At 37.7% G+C, this 13648-nt stretch overlaps 1 pseudogene; it reads left to right on the plus strand.

Annotated features, from left to right (window-relative positions):
• The first annotated feature begins 5300 nt into the window (after positions 1-5300).
• LOC112481488 lies at positions 5301-5419 on the plus strand (annotated as a pseudogene).
• The last annotated feature ends 8229 nt before the right edge of the window (positions 5420-13648 follow it).

The raw sequence follows: 13648 nt of genomic DNA on the forward strand, positions 1-13648 counted from the left end.
TTTAGGTTTAATTTTAAATAAACCTAAAAGGAAAAGTTATAAATGTCCTCAATTTAAAGCTGCTCCTGGAGTGAATAGCCTGACCTCCAGTCCAGAGCACCAGATTTTAAAGGTTATATAAAAGATGGATTGACATTAAAACAAAAATCTTCTTAATTAGCCAAAATAAATCTTTGAGTATTTCTGGTCATATGCTCCCAGAACAGCATCTCTTTTCACAAGAATCCTTTGAAATGTCTGGAAAGGTGAAAAATATAGACAAAAGTGGAATCATGTGAGGAGGACAGAGCACAGAATGAACATCCAGCAGCCTTTACAGGAACCACTTTGTACCTATTAAGCCAGATTTTATAAACAAAGTAGCTGAGGAAACGCCTTTCCATTAGTGATAGTTCTATTATGAGGAAAATCAAAGACATAGAAATATTCAAGAATCAGAACATTTCTATGACCTTAGATGATGCTTAAACATTCCCTATAATTAACATTATCCAGGAGCTTTTGCTTCATGATGAAGTGGAGGAAATCACTGTCCCTGAAATAAAAGAAATCTCAGGCAGAACAGAGTTACACCTTCCAGTACCCAAGAATGGGACTTGAGCTGTCTCATGACTAAACAAAGATTTGTCCCAATTAAGGTACAAATCTTGTGAAACTAAGTAACTGGTCAACCACAAGGGCTCAGCTGTGGTTGGGAACAGGAGAGTGACATGGGCTTGGTTGTTGCAAAGTTTTCCAGCTTGGGAGTTAAGTGTTTGTACTCCACAGTGGCAAGAAGCCTGTCTGGCTCGTCTTTATGTGTTGGTGCACACCCCCAAGCCCTGTGCTTGCCGTATTCTGGTAGATCACTCTCTTCCTACTTCTTGCCTCCAACACTGTCCTCGCACCTCACAATGCCTCAGTCCCTTGTTGTTTCTCATCTTGATACTTTTGCCTCTGCTTCTTTCATTGCCTGGAATACCATTTGACATCCCACCCCAAGCCCTTTCTGTTCAGTTCTTAACATTCAACTGTCATCTCTTCTACAGGAAACTTCCTGACCATCCTCCCAAAAGTTCAGTTAAGGGTCCTTCTGAAGTCTGTGAGTAAGAATCTGTCCTGTGCCTCTCTCCTAGCTTCTGGTGGTTTTCTGGCATTCTTTGTTGGCTTGTAGAAGCATTGCCACAATCTTTATTTTCATTTTCATATGTCATTCTTCTTGTGTGCATGAGTTTTCCTTTTTACAAGGACACCAGATTAGAGCATACCTTAATGACCTCATTTTAAGTTGATTACCTCACTAAAGATCCTATCTCCAAATACAGTTACATTCTGAGTTATTGGATGTTAGATATTCAACTTATGAATTTGGCAAGGAGAATACAATTCAACCCATAACAGACCCCATTATCTGTTTCCGTAAAGTCCTTTATATCCCAATTACTACTTTAAAATTGTACATTCAAAGGACTATTTCCTTCACTGGACTGTGATCTTCTTTGTAGAAGGTACTATGTTATGTGATCTTTACACATCCAATGTCCAGCAGAGTATCTGGCACAACATAGAAACCAAATGAGTGAATGGATGAATGAGTAAATGGGGCTGCTGAGCAGAAGCGAGCATTATGAATGAACTATGTGCATATTCATTCCAGAATCAAGTTCAGCATGCGTCTTTATGTTTCTTTATATACAGAAGAGTACACATACAAGACACATTATATGCATGATTGGCTTAAGCACCAATCCCTCTTCAGTTGTATATTTGCAAAATTTTTGTCAACTTGGAAAAAGATTCTTTCCTTCCCTTTTTTCTTTCTAGTGTTATCAACAAGAGGGGACTTCTTCAGAAACCTTTCTCTTTCCTACCCCAATAGAAAGGGGTTTTCTCTTTTCCACTCAATGATTTCCTTGTGTCAAAGCCATTGGTAAATGCAGAGAGCTTTCTGTGTTCCCAGTGCCTAATCCTATTTCCATTCCTATTTTTGTTTCTGTTGTCTTTGCATAACTTGGTGCACTGGATTTCTCCTTCCCCTGGCGCTACCCTCTGGTACTTCTTGCATTGCTAGTTCCTTTGCATTGCTAGCTCCTCCCCCAAGGGAGGTTTGGTCAGGAAGGGACTCGCTCTTAGGCAGAATGCTGCTCAGAAGACTACCAGACCCCCATATTACTTAGAAATTGTTGGTTCCATAATTATTTCTCAATTCTCACTGCAAATATTTGCACAGGAAATACAGAGACCTCAGACCCAGCCACTGTGGGAAAATGGCAGCTTACTGGCCCTGAGACTCAGATAAACGCTCCAGCTCTCATTCCCATGGTATTTGGGTTACAAAATGCTTAGAATATTTTCAAAGCTCTGGTCATTGAGTTTTTCAAACTTAAAATTTGAGTTTGCACTGGTTCATTCTTAGTTATTCATGAGGTCCTTACATGTGTTATTTACATCTCTAGGAGGTTTTCTTACCTGTCCTTTAGAAGGACTTGGCACCCTAACACACTTAGATGCAAAAAAAAGTATATACAAGCATGTGTGTTTGATTTTTAATACTAAATACTAATATGATTCTCACAAGTATTTTTAATAAATACACACTTACATTGAAATTCAAGAACAAGAACTGTGTCATGAGTGCCAATGTGGCTCTAAAGCTTCTAAGAGTGAAGACACTAATGGAAATAAATAGCGGTCCATTTGGAAACCTGGTTTTGGCTTATATAAGGGTAAGTTATATAAGGGCTGCCTCAGAGGTCATGCTTCGAAGGTTTGGGTTCCAACCTTTTCTCTGCCACTTGCTGGCAGTGGGGCCGAGAGCAAACTCCTGCAGTTCTCTTTCTCTTCTGTGAAATGGTGATATTAATACCAGCTAATACACAGGGTTCTGGTAATTTTAAAAGACAATAAATCATGTTTAAAGCTTTTCAAAATCTAATGGTATATGATAAGCTCAAAATAGATATTAGTTAATATTATTAACGTGTAGAAGTTTGTCTGGCTCAGTGTCCATAGACTTCAAGATAATGTCCATGAAATTTAACTTTTCTATAGGTTTTTATTTTTTGCATTTTCTGTTTTCCATGCTTACAAATGATCAAAATGGTTTATATTGTATAGTGGTGTAAAATACATGACAAAATACAAAGTAGAAAATACAAGTGAATCCTGTTAATTTTCAAAATATCTCCTGTATTCCATCACTACTGCCCTTACCACTATAATTATAATTTAAGTGGCCATCATTTTTCGACCTGAACTATTAAAATAGCACCATTCTAGATATTCTCTCTTTCTTGCCTTCAGTCTATACCCTACAAGGAAACTAGGCGGATCTTGTTTGAATAAAAGTCACAGCATTTCCCTCCTCTGCTCAGAACCCTCCTGTTCCGCTTAGAGTATAATGCAGAGCTCTTTGGGCAGTCCATCAGGCACTGCATGATGTGTGCCCAGCCTACTCCTCTGACTTCACCTCACTAGGCCCAGTCATACTGGCCTCCTCCCCATCCTTTGAACCCACCAAGAACATTCCCATCTTAGGGCTTTTGCACTTGCTGTTTCCTCTGCCTAGAAACTTCTTCCTTCATGTGTCTTCATGACTGCCTCCCTCACCACATTCTAGTCTCTCCCCAGAGAAACCCTCTCTGATCCAATCTAAAATAGCACTCCATCACTGTCTAGCCTCCTGTGCTGCTTTGTCTTCTTTATAGCTCATACAACTAACAAATGAAGAATATTGGGAAGTCTGAACCTAGACTGCATAAGGATTTTGATGGAAAACTATTGACAATGTCATTTAAGCTAGGGTGTCACATCAGAAGGATCCCCTTTACGTGGCGATTGGATTGAAGGATACTAATTAGGCAACTGTTTCAGCTGATGAGTCAAAGTATTATGATACCTTTAAAAGTGCAGCTGGAGAGATGTAGGTATATTTGAGAGACAATTAGGAGAAAAATTAAGCTGGCAATGGACTGGCAACATAGATAAGCAAAATAACGCAGCATGGATATCTCATAATTTTTCAGCAGAGCACTGATTATCTAATAGAGGATTCTCCAGGAAAGAGAAATTGGAGGAGGAATAAATTTTAGAAGAGAATTGTGCACTTGATTTTGGACAATTTGAATTTGAGTTATATGTAAGATACTAAAGAGGAGATACTTGTAAGCATTTGGACATATGGGTCTGGATCTGGAGATGTACATTTAGATTTTACAGATATGTTAAAAGTAATTGATACTTTGGTCATGGACAGTGAGTCACCTAGAAAGCCATTGCAGACTGAAAAGAGAATGGACTTTAAAAACCGTAATACTTATAACACAGCTAGAATAGAATGACTGAAGGACACTACGAAGGAACAGCTTAAGAGGCAAATGGGAAACTCGGAATGAGTTGTGACATCTAAATCGAGAGAAGAAAGTACCTATAATGGAGGATGTAATCAAGAGCAAAAAAAAAATGTTGTTGTGTGATAATGAAAAAAGTCCCATTGGATTTAGCAAATTGGAGATGATATTAGTAGAATGAAATGAGTGAATGATGCTAGATAAAGTGAATGGATAAATCAGTGGGAAATAAAGAAAAGGTGATCTCTTTCAAAAGTTTGGCTATAAAAGGGAAGCAAGAAATAGCTCTTTGCTGCGAAAGTAAGTGAAGCAGAGACTCGAGCATGTTTAAGTATGAAGAGGTGGGGGGAGTTTCAGTAGAGATGACATGGTTTGCCAAGGGACAGAGCGGGCTAGAAGAACCAAGAAATAAACCCAGTGAAACACAATTCATCTAGAACACACTGTCTGAAGAATAAGGTCCAGGGCCATGAAGATAAGATATTTAGCAAGAACAATACTCATCTTCAAAGTTAATGGACTCTGGTCCAAGGGTCTAGAACAAGCCATTTATTCTGCTTTTCGCTTTCCTGAAGTTCAATCAACAACTATTAGGGCATCTACTATACACCAGGCATTATCTAGGAGACAGGAAGTCCTGGTGCCAAAGGTGAATGTGATCTGTAATTTAACAGACATAGAAATATTAAGATAACATCATGGAAGAGGTGCCTTTGCAAAAGAAAGGAAACCCAGTATAAAAAAAAAATTAGTGAAGAAATGTGAAGAAAGTAAAAAATAAATAAATAAATAAGTGAAGTAAGAGGACACTAACCCAATATTTAAATTGTCCTAAGATGAGAGTAAGGAATTCCAAGACAGGCCAATTCTGGAAATATTTGTTATTGGAAGTAGGTTTCTAATTTTTTATCATGTTGAAAAGGTCCCTATCCCATTATGGTAACTAGTTTGCTTCCTTAAGAAGTTACCAAGTTCTACAGCCATGCTACCCTAAACAAGCCCAATCCCATCTGATCTTGGAAACTAAGCAGGGTTGAGCCTCATTAGTACTTGGATGGGAGACCACCAAGGAAGACCAGGTGCTTTAGGTGTAAAAAATTAAAAACTAAAGGATTATAAGCTGACAAGATCCTTGCAATCTATGAAATCAACCAAGATTGCTTCGCCTAAAAAAAAAAAAAAAAGTTACCGAGTCTTAGCTTTGTATCAGGCACCAGACTATGAGCTGGATATTTAATGGTAAACCAAACAGAAATAATATCATTGACTTACATTGCAGTGGAAAATAACAAACAAATACAAATCAATATATAGTTTCCAATAGAGATAAGTGTTCTAAAAATAAAATGTCAGGAGAGAGTTAGTTCAGGAGATCCTTTAGAATAGGTAGTCGGGGAAAGCTCTTCTGCAGCAGTGCATTTAACCGAAGCCTGAAGGATGAATCGGCATCAACTTGGTAAAGAGAAGGGGCAAGAAGAGCAGCCCAGAATTCAGGAACAATCACACAAAGATATTCTGACCCAGAGCTCTGGTAATCCGCTGATGGTCCCTTTAAATTGCTCACCGTGTTAAATCAACAAGAAATTGTATTTATTTTTTCTTTTCCATCTTAATCTCAAGCTCTCCTTAGACAGTTCATATCATCTTGCCAATGATTTAAAAAGAAAAAGAATCAGGATGTATCTGATTGCAGTGTGCTTAGTCATCATTGCAATAGTCACAATGACCACAATTTCCACAGCATTCATTTGTTCTTAGTCCACCATAACTCAGACTCAAATGTCTGAGATTTTGAGACCAGAACATCCCATGTTACTATGTCTGAGTCCAAGGGTTCAACTGTTCACATGCCACATGCCGCCAGTGTGGTCACCTGGAGGATAGAGGTCAACCGTGCTCTCTACTTAAGGTGGGAAATCACAGAGGTATGGTTTACCCCCCTAACTAATGCAACTCTGATCATTCTCCCAATTTATTCCACATTCTGGCCTTAGGGGTAAGAGGCAATAAAAAATGAAACTGGGAGTTATAGAGGGAGAAGACAGGAAAATGAGAAGAAAGGAAAAGGTATAAGGGCAAGGAGGAAGGAAAGGGTGGGGGAGGGTGTATTTCATAGGAAATTGAACCTACTCACAATAGAGGAAGAAATATTTTAAAAACCAATAGACACGTTTTTCATATTTCTTTTACTTCCTCTCTCAAGAACACATGCATACACCTGGGCCTAAAATATACAGATTGCTATTTTACAATAGCCCATAAGAAAATTCTATATATTCTGCCCAAACCCCAAAACACTGAGTCCATGATCCAGGTAAGACTATGCATCTACATATATTAATATTTTTATTTTGCTTTTTTCAGTGACGCAAGCCCCAAGACAAAACACCTTGTACTTTCTTTCAGGAATATATTGGCATATTCTGTCTTTCTAATATTCTTAGACATTGCCAGAAACTAACAGGCTCAAATCACTCCACTGGATCATAAGCCCCAAAAGAGGCAGCTCCAATGTTTTCTTCAAGAGGATCTGCTTTGATGTTGTCCGTGCAGGGGGAAGGGAAGACAACGGAAGAGAAGGAGAGGGGGTGGAGGGGAAAGGTCTTTGACAAGGAGAATGAAGGCATGAGTTGAAGATGAGGATGATATGTGGCCAGCTATGATTTTGACATCAATCAATAGATTGTCATTGGCCTGTTGGTGACAGCTGCTCTATTCACACTGCACGCCTCACTCCACCCCCAATCCCACACAGGGCCCAGTGTAGTGTTCTGAATGGCGGTTCATTAATTGAGCACCCTCCAGGCTCTGTGCTCAATGACACAGTGTTCCAACTCCCACAGAGTTCACCCTCTGCAGAGAAAGAGAAATGGACATTGATAACAACCTTAAAAGAGGAGACACAGTTCTATTGAACATACAAATATAAATTTATACACGCTCATATACTCTCACTTTTCTGCCCCAATTTCCATTTTTTATTCCTAGAGAATTAGAAAAGCGTGTCATTCCCTCTGGGTAGACAAGGCTCAGAGGCCCAGGGGAATCTACACAACTGTTCATAGAGGCCCTATTCGTTTTATACACTCAATGCATCTAAAATCCAAGGGAAGAGGATTTGGGGTTTCTTCTGGATTTTGAAGAGATATGTATGCTAGTGTCTCTGGATACATCATCTGTTAATCAATAGGGGGGAAAAGAGGAGGGGTAGAGCTTGAATATCCCCTTTTTTCCCCCAAAAAACACCTCATCGAATGTTCCAAATGTTAAAAGAATCTTTTGTTAATGTTTTAAGTACCTGTCCAAGCACCTGTGTATGCTGATGAATATTTCTACTTAATCCAAATGATGGAGCTCTACATACCTTGTAAAGAAAAGTTGTTCTATTGTGGTGCTCCATTTTAGTAATCCACAAACGTGACATTTCCGGAGGACCAGCAACAAGTAATTTTCCAATGATAAATTTTATAAAACAAAATACCCTGCTCTACGGAGCTCAGGAGTAATTTAAAAAGAAGATAAACAGTTCCAACATTTAGTGGGTAAACAAATGTGGCAGGATAATTTATTGAGATATTAGTTTGTAATTTTTTTCCTGCTCCTATAGGAGCCTGGAAAGATGAAAAGAAATTGTCCTCCCTGGTGAGAAGGTGGCATGGTCTCAAAGTGGACTCCTTTTGCCTCTGTTATTAACAGCGTCCTGTTTTGAAGTCTACAATCAAAGCTGCTGAGCATTCATCCATGAAAAGAGCTTACAGAGACCAGAAAAACTAGAGTGGCCTGGATTAGTGAGGGGTGGGGTGGAAGAAGATGTTGGAAGAGAGGGGGTTGTGGTGATTCTACATAGAGGTGGCAGAGATCAGTGCACCAAATGCTCACAGAATCTCAAGAGTATGGGTGGACCAGAAGGATCCTGGACAGGTGCTTTCCAGGTTTCCCTGAACAGTTTCATACGAACTGCCTTGGTCATCAGTAATTGATGTTGCAATTCTAGCTTTATTCCCAGTGTTACCTTCGGTCATGAGAACTCTAAACCTGCACTGACTATTCCAGGCTTCACCCCCCAGTAGTACATTCTGCTAAACAACCTTAGGTTAAATTGTAAAAATTGGTCACAAATTCTTTGCATCTTTTTCCATAAAGAGGTGGAGTGTGTATTTCTCCACCCCTTGAATCTGGCCTTGCCCATGTGATTTGCTTTGGCTAAGAGAACACAAGTAGAAATTTGAAAAGTGCCTGCTCATTTGGGTTTATCTTCTCTTGTTGCTTCTGGAATACAGTCCTCAAGTGCAGAATCCAGGGAGTTCCTGCTAGAAGCTGGACAAACATAACCCAGTGGCCCGCATTAAAAGAGCCAACCAACAGACATGTGAGTGAGACTATCTGGCACCAACAGCCCCACAGATGTCTTGTACTCAGGTAACTCAACTGTGCAGCCACATGAGTGAGTCATTTAAAGACCAATAGATGAACCATCCAGCTGAGCCCAGGCCAAGTTGGCAATCCACAGACTCAGGAGATAAGTTTTGTTATTCAGCAATAACTGATATCAAGTTTTAACAAGACAATGTTCTAGGTACGCTTCTACTCTGATACCACTGCTTAACTCATGCTATGCCTCTCCTCTAACTGCTACCACAGGAGCAATGCAAAAGCCCAACTACCAAATTAGCCAAGGCTTTCTTATAATTTGACAGCTTTTTCAAGTCACATGTTTTGGGTACAGGTTTTCCATCAGGAAAGTTGAGTCAGAGCCTATATCAGTGCTTATGACTCTACTCCTAGGACACTGACTACTTTCTCCCTTTCTCACCCTAGGCTGTCTTCATCCCATTAGCGCTGTCAATTTTCTCACCTGTAATAACTTTATTTCCATAGCCTGTCCTGAAAATGGCCTTGAACAGAACCACTCAGGCCTACCTCAATAGCTTTCTCTTTACTCTGGGTCTCAGGGTGTTGTGAGGTGAATTGTGTACCCTCAAATTCATATACTGAAGTCCTAATCCCCAGTGCCTCAGAACGTGCCCTTAGTTGGAAATAGGTTTTGCAGATGTAATTAGTTAAGATAAAGTCATACTAAAGTGACCCCCTAATCCACTATGACAGGTGTCCATATAAAGGGGGAAAATCTGGACACAGACACACGTAGCAGGGAGTATGCTACGTGAAGACGAAGTCAGAGATCAGGGTGATGTTGCCACAAACCAAGGAACACCAAAGATTGCCAATGACCAGAAGCTAGGAGAGAGACATGGAACAGATCCTTCCCTACTGCCTTGAGAGGGAGTATGGTCCTGCTGCCACCTTGATATCAGACTTCTGGCCTCCAGAACTGTGAGACAAAAAATTTCTGTTTTTTAAGACACTCAGTTTGTGGTACTTTGTTACAGCAGCCCTAACTAACTAATACATAGAAAGAAGGTGTTGGGGTCCCAGTTTCTTAACACCTAGAAAAACCTCGAGATCTCCATGCAAATTGCTAGTCTCTCCTCCAGCTCCCTGGTTTGCTAAGCAACATAAAAGAAAAGACCCTGTCAAACGCTTTCCTCAGGTCAATAGCTATGGACTAGTCACTCACATAAGTTCCTTTCCTATTAAAAAAAAAAAAAAAAGCAATTCTAATGAACCTGGAAGACATATGCTAAGTGAAATAAGTCAGAAGGACAAATACTGTATGATTCCACTTATATGCAGTTTCTAAAGTAGTCAGACTAAAAGAAGAAGCAGAGAACAGAATGGTGGTTGCCAAGGGCTGGGGGGAGAGGAAAATAGGGAGTTGTTCAATAGGTATAAAGTTTCAGTTATACGAGATGAATGAGTTCTAGAGATCTGCTGTACAACTTAGTGCCTATAGCTAACAATACCGTATTGTGCATTTAAAATTTTGTTGAGAGGGTAGATCTCACATGAAATGTTCTTCCTACAGAAAAAGGAGGACACAAGGAAAATTTTGGCAGTGATAGATATGTTTACTACTTTGATTGCAGTGATAATATCACAGGTGTATGCTTATGTCCAAACTCATCAAATCGAATACATTAAACATGCAGGAGGCTTGTATATATCAGTTATACCTCAATAAGCTCTTTTTAGAAAAAAGTAATTCTGCTCCAAGGTAACTAAAGGCCTTTTATATACAAAGAAATAATGGCATAACTTCTCTTAATTTTTACAGCAACAAATGTTATTTTACATGTATTATCAATTAAGATTATATGCATTATAGTTTTGCCTTTTTAACTACAGATTCTTTAATTCTGGAAACCATGGAAAAACAAATCAAACATATTCACTTAATTATGACAAATTTGAATGCCACTTTTGACAAATCAGAATTTTTCTGAACAAATTATTTCTTGTTTCAGCACTTGCTTATACCATGTACATATTGTATCTGAAATATCTCACTACTGAACAAGAAAAATATAAGTGAACTAAGAATTTGATTCAAGAAGTTAGAAAATAATAAAGTCAAGGCAAAGTAGAGGGAAGAAAATAATGAAAACAAAGGTACAAATTAATAAATTATTTTTAAATGCAGTATAATTGATAAGTACATGTGAGAACTATTATTTTCCTTAAGAAAAAAATTAAGCACTTATTTGGCGAGCTTTTAAAGAAAAAAAAGGAAAGAAAAAATAGAAAAATAAATAGGTAAAGTATTACACATACAGAAGAAATTAAAGATTTAAGAGTCTTAACTCTGCTAAAGCTCTCTAAGTAAATTTGAAAACATTGAGTGAAATGGATACTCTTCTGAGAAAATAGAAATTACCAAAATTGATCTCATAACAGATAGAAATACTGTCCTTACAGATTTATATCTTTGAAAGAAATTAAAATTTTTTGTCAACGGCTTCCTTCTGGCAAAAAGTGCCAGTCTCAAAGTTTTCCAAGGTGAATGAAATCAAATCTTCAAGGTTTGAATTCTAAGTGTGTTTATAGTTTTCCAGAGATTACAGAAAGCAGAAACATTTTTAAATTATCTTTTAAAAAGCAAGGATAAGACTTCTACTTCTGATTAAGTTGGAGTACTATAAAACAAATTCACCATCCTTCCTGCAACAACAAAAACAAAAAAAAGAAACACAAAAATATATGAATCAATCATTTTCAAGACACTGGACATCAGGCAATGAAGTCCAGTGACCCCTGAAAGACAGAAAATAAATTAAATGAGTCTTATGATTTCCTGGCTAAACGACTTGAAAAAGTTTCCAGGCTACAGTGCAGGAAGGAGTAGACTAGGTGGAGCCCACCAGACTCCTTAAGTTAAGGAGAGGATGTGAGAGCCCAAGAAGACCAAGGCTGTCAGCCTTGCAGGCGAGAGTACTGGAGGAATATGGATAGGAATTCAGTTTTACAGGTAAATATCCAAGAGCTGATATCTTTGATGCTCTGTTCATTTTTTGTGTGTTTTTGGTCTCTGTGTCTTGACTAGTTTCTATTGATATGTCTTCAACATCACTAGTATTTTCTGCAATACATATGTTAATTCCATCATTTCCAAGACTAATTTTCATCTCTACATTTGAATTTTTTATATTTCAGATGTCTCTGTTTAACTTGTTCAATCTTTCCTTTAGTTATTTGAACATATGGAATACAGTTCCAGTTACTTAATGTCCTTGTGTACTAAATTAAATATCGATGTCAGTTCTGAATTGGTTTCAGTTAACTGATTTTTCTCTTCATAGTGGGCCCTATTCTCTTGCTTGTTTGCCTGATAAATTCACAATAATAAATTTAATAAATTATAAAAGTGAAATATTGATATGATGAAGTATTAGAAGTTGATAATGAGAATGAGGTGGTTCTGTATTTGCAAATATAAAGATGTCTTCTAAACATAGATCACAAAAAGGCAAGGATCAAACAATGGTCAATAAAAATGTAACAGGTTTTAAAATATATATATAATGTATTGGTGTATGCATTTTTTCTATTAGAATGTGAAAACACTGTAGTTGCTTTTAAGAATAGGATCTTTAGGGATTCAGAGTAGGGTTAGAAATTTTTACTGATTTTCATTGAGTGGTTGCTCTGCCTTACCATGTGCATGATATTCTTTTTACTTTATTTTTTGTTTTGCTTTTTAATGTTAATGGTGGTTTTCTGAAAAAATGGAGAAATAGGCCACTTCTACTTTCTTCTTTCTTTTCTAAATATAATAAAGAATAAACAAAACAATTACCTAATAATAATAGGAGTAGATCCAGATTCAAAGAGGGCCAACATTTAAATAATCGGGGTCACTCTCTTTAACAGAGAAAAAAAAAAAAACATAAAAATCTCTTACTTTGGAACACATTGCTAAGACTCCTCTCTTGGAAGAGGCTGTGCAAGTGAAGGCCTTAGAAGTTCTATTTCAATAGCTTTCTGATAAATCTGCAAATATCTATAGAACCCACACCTCTTAATAGAACGTCTAAGATAGTGGCTAATCTTTTGTAAAGGAAAGAAAGTAAGAGGAGGAGAAAGAAAATTAGGAAGAGTGGAAGGGATAAAGCATTCCAGGGAGAGAAAGAATATTTACCTATTGCTTTCTAATATAGGCACTGTCATGTATTTATGTCATTTTCAAAATACCCTCTGAATGATTAAAAAATGCTTTATTGTGCATTGTATGTACGAAATATATGAAGTCCATAGCGTGAGATAAGTAGTATTATCATCATTATTACATTCACTTTAATACAGGGAAACTGAGTCGTGAAGGAATTACAACTTGCCCAAGCTGGTCAGTGGGAAAACTGGAATCGAACCCAGGTAGTATAGTTGTAGAGCCTGTGACCTTAATCAGGTTGCGACGCTGGCCCTATGCTACGTTATTCAGCTACCTTGGAACTAATGCATGCCCATTACAGAAAAGCACATTCAATTCAATATGTGAAAAGGACTTGTAGGAAAGCACTCTAAAAATGAAAGAGGATCCCTTGTGAGAGAGTGAGTTCCCTGACACAAGTATTCAACAAATATTTAGTAACCCCTTGCCAAGGACAACCACCCTGTTTAAAATGATAACACTTACCACATTCACCCCACTCTCCCTAACTCCCACCCCTATTTCATTTTTTCCACAGTACATATTACTTTTTACTACATCGCATAATTTAATTTTGCATGTATTTGTTATCGGTCTTCCTCTACTACAATATAACCTCCATAAGAGGTTCTTTTTTTTTAATTAATTAATTTATTTTTATGGTGACATTGGTTAATGAAATCCAATAAGTTTCATCTGTACAATTTAACACTAAGGCATATATATATTTACACTGTGTGTTCACCTCCTATAGTTAGATTTCTTTCTGTCACCT

Source organism: Pteropus alecto, unplaced genomic scaffold, assembly GCF_000325575.1.
Source record: "Pteropus alecto unplaced genomic scaffold, ASM32557v1 scaffold72, whole genome shotgun sequence".
Lineage (NCBI taxonomy): Eukaryota > Metazoa > Chordata > Mammalia > Chiroptera > Pteropodidae > Pteropus > Pteropus alecto.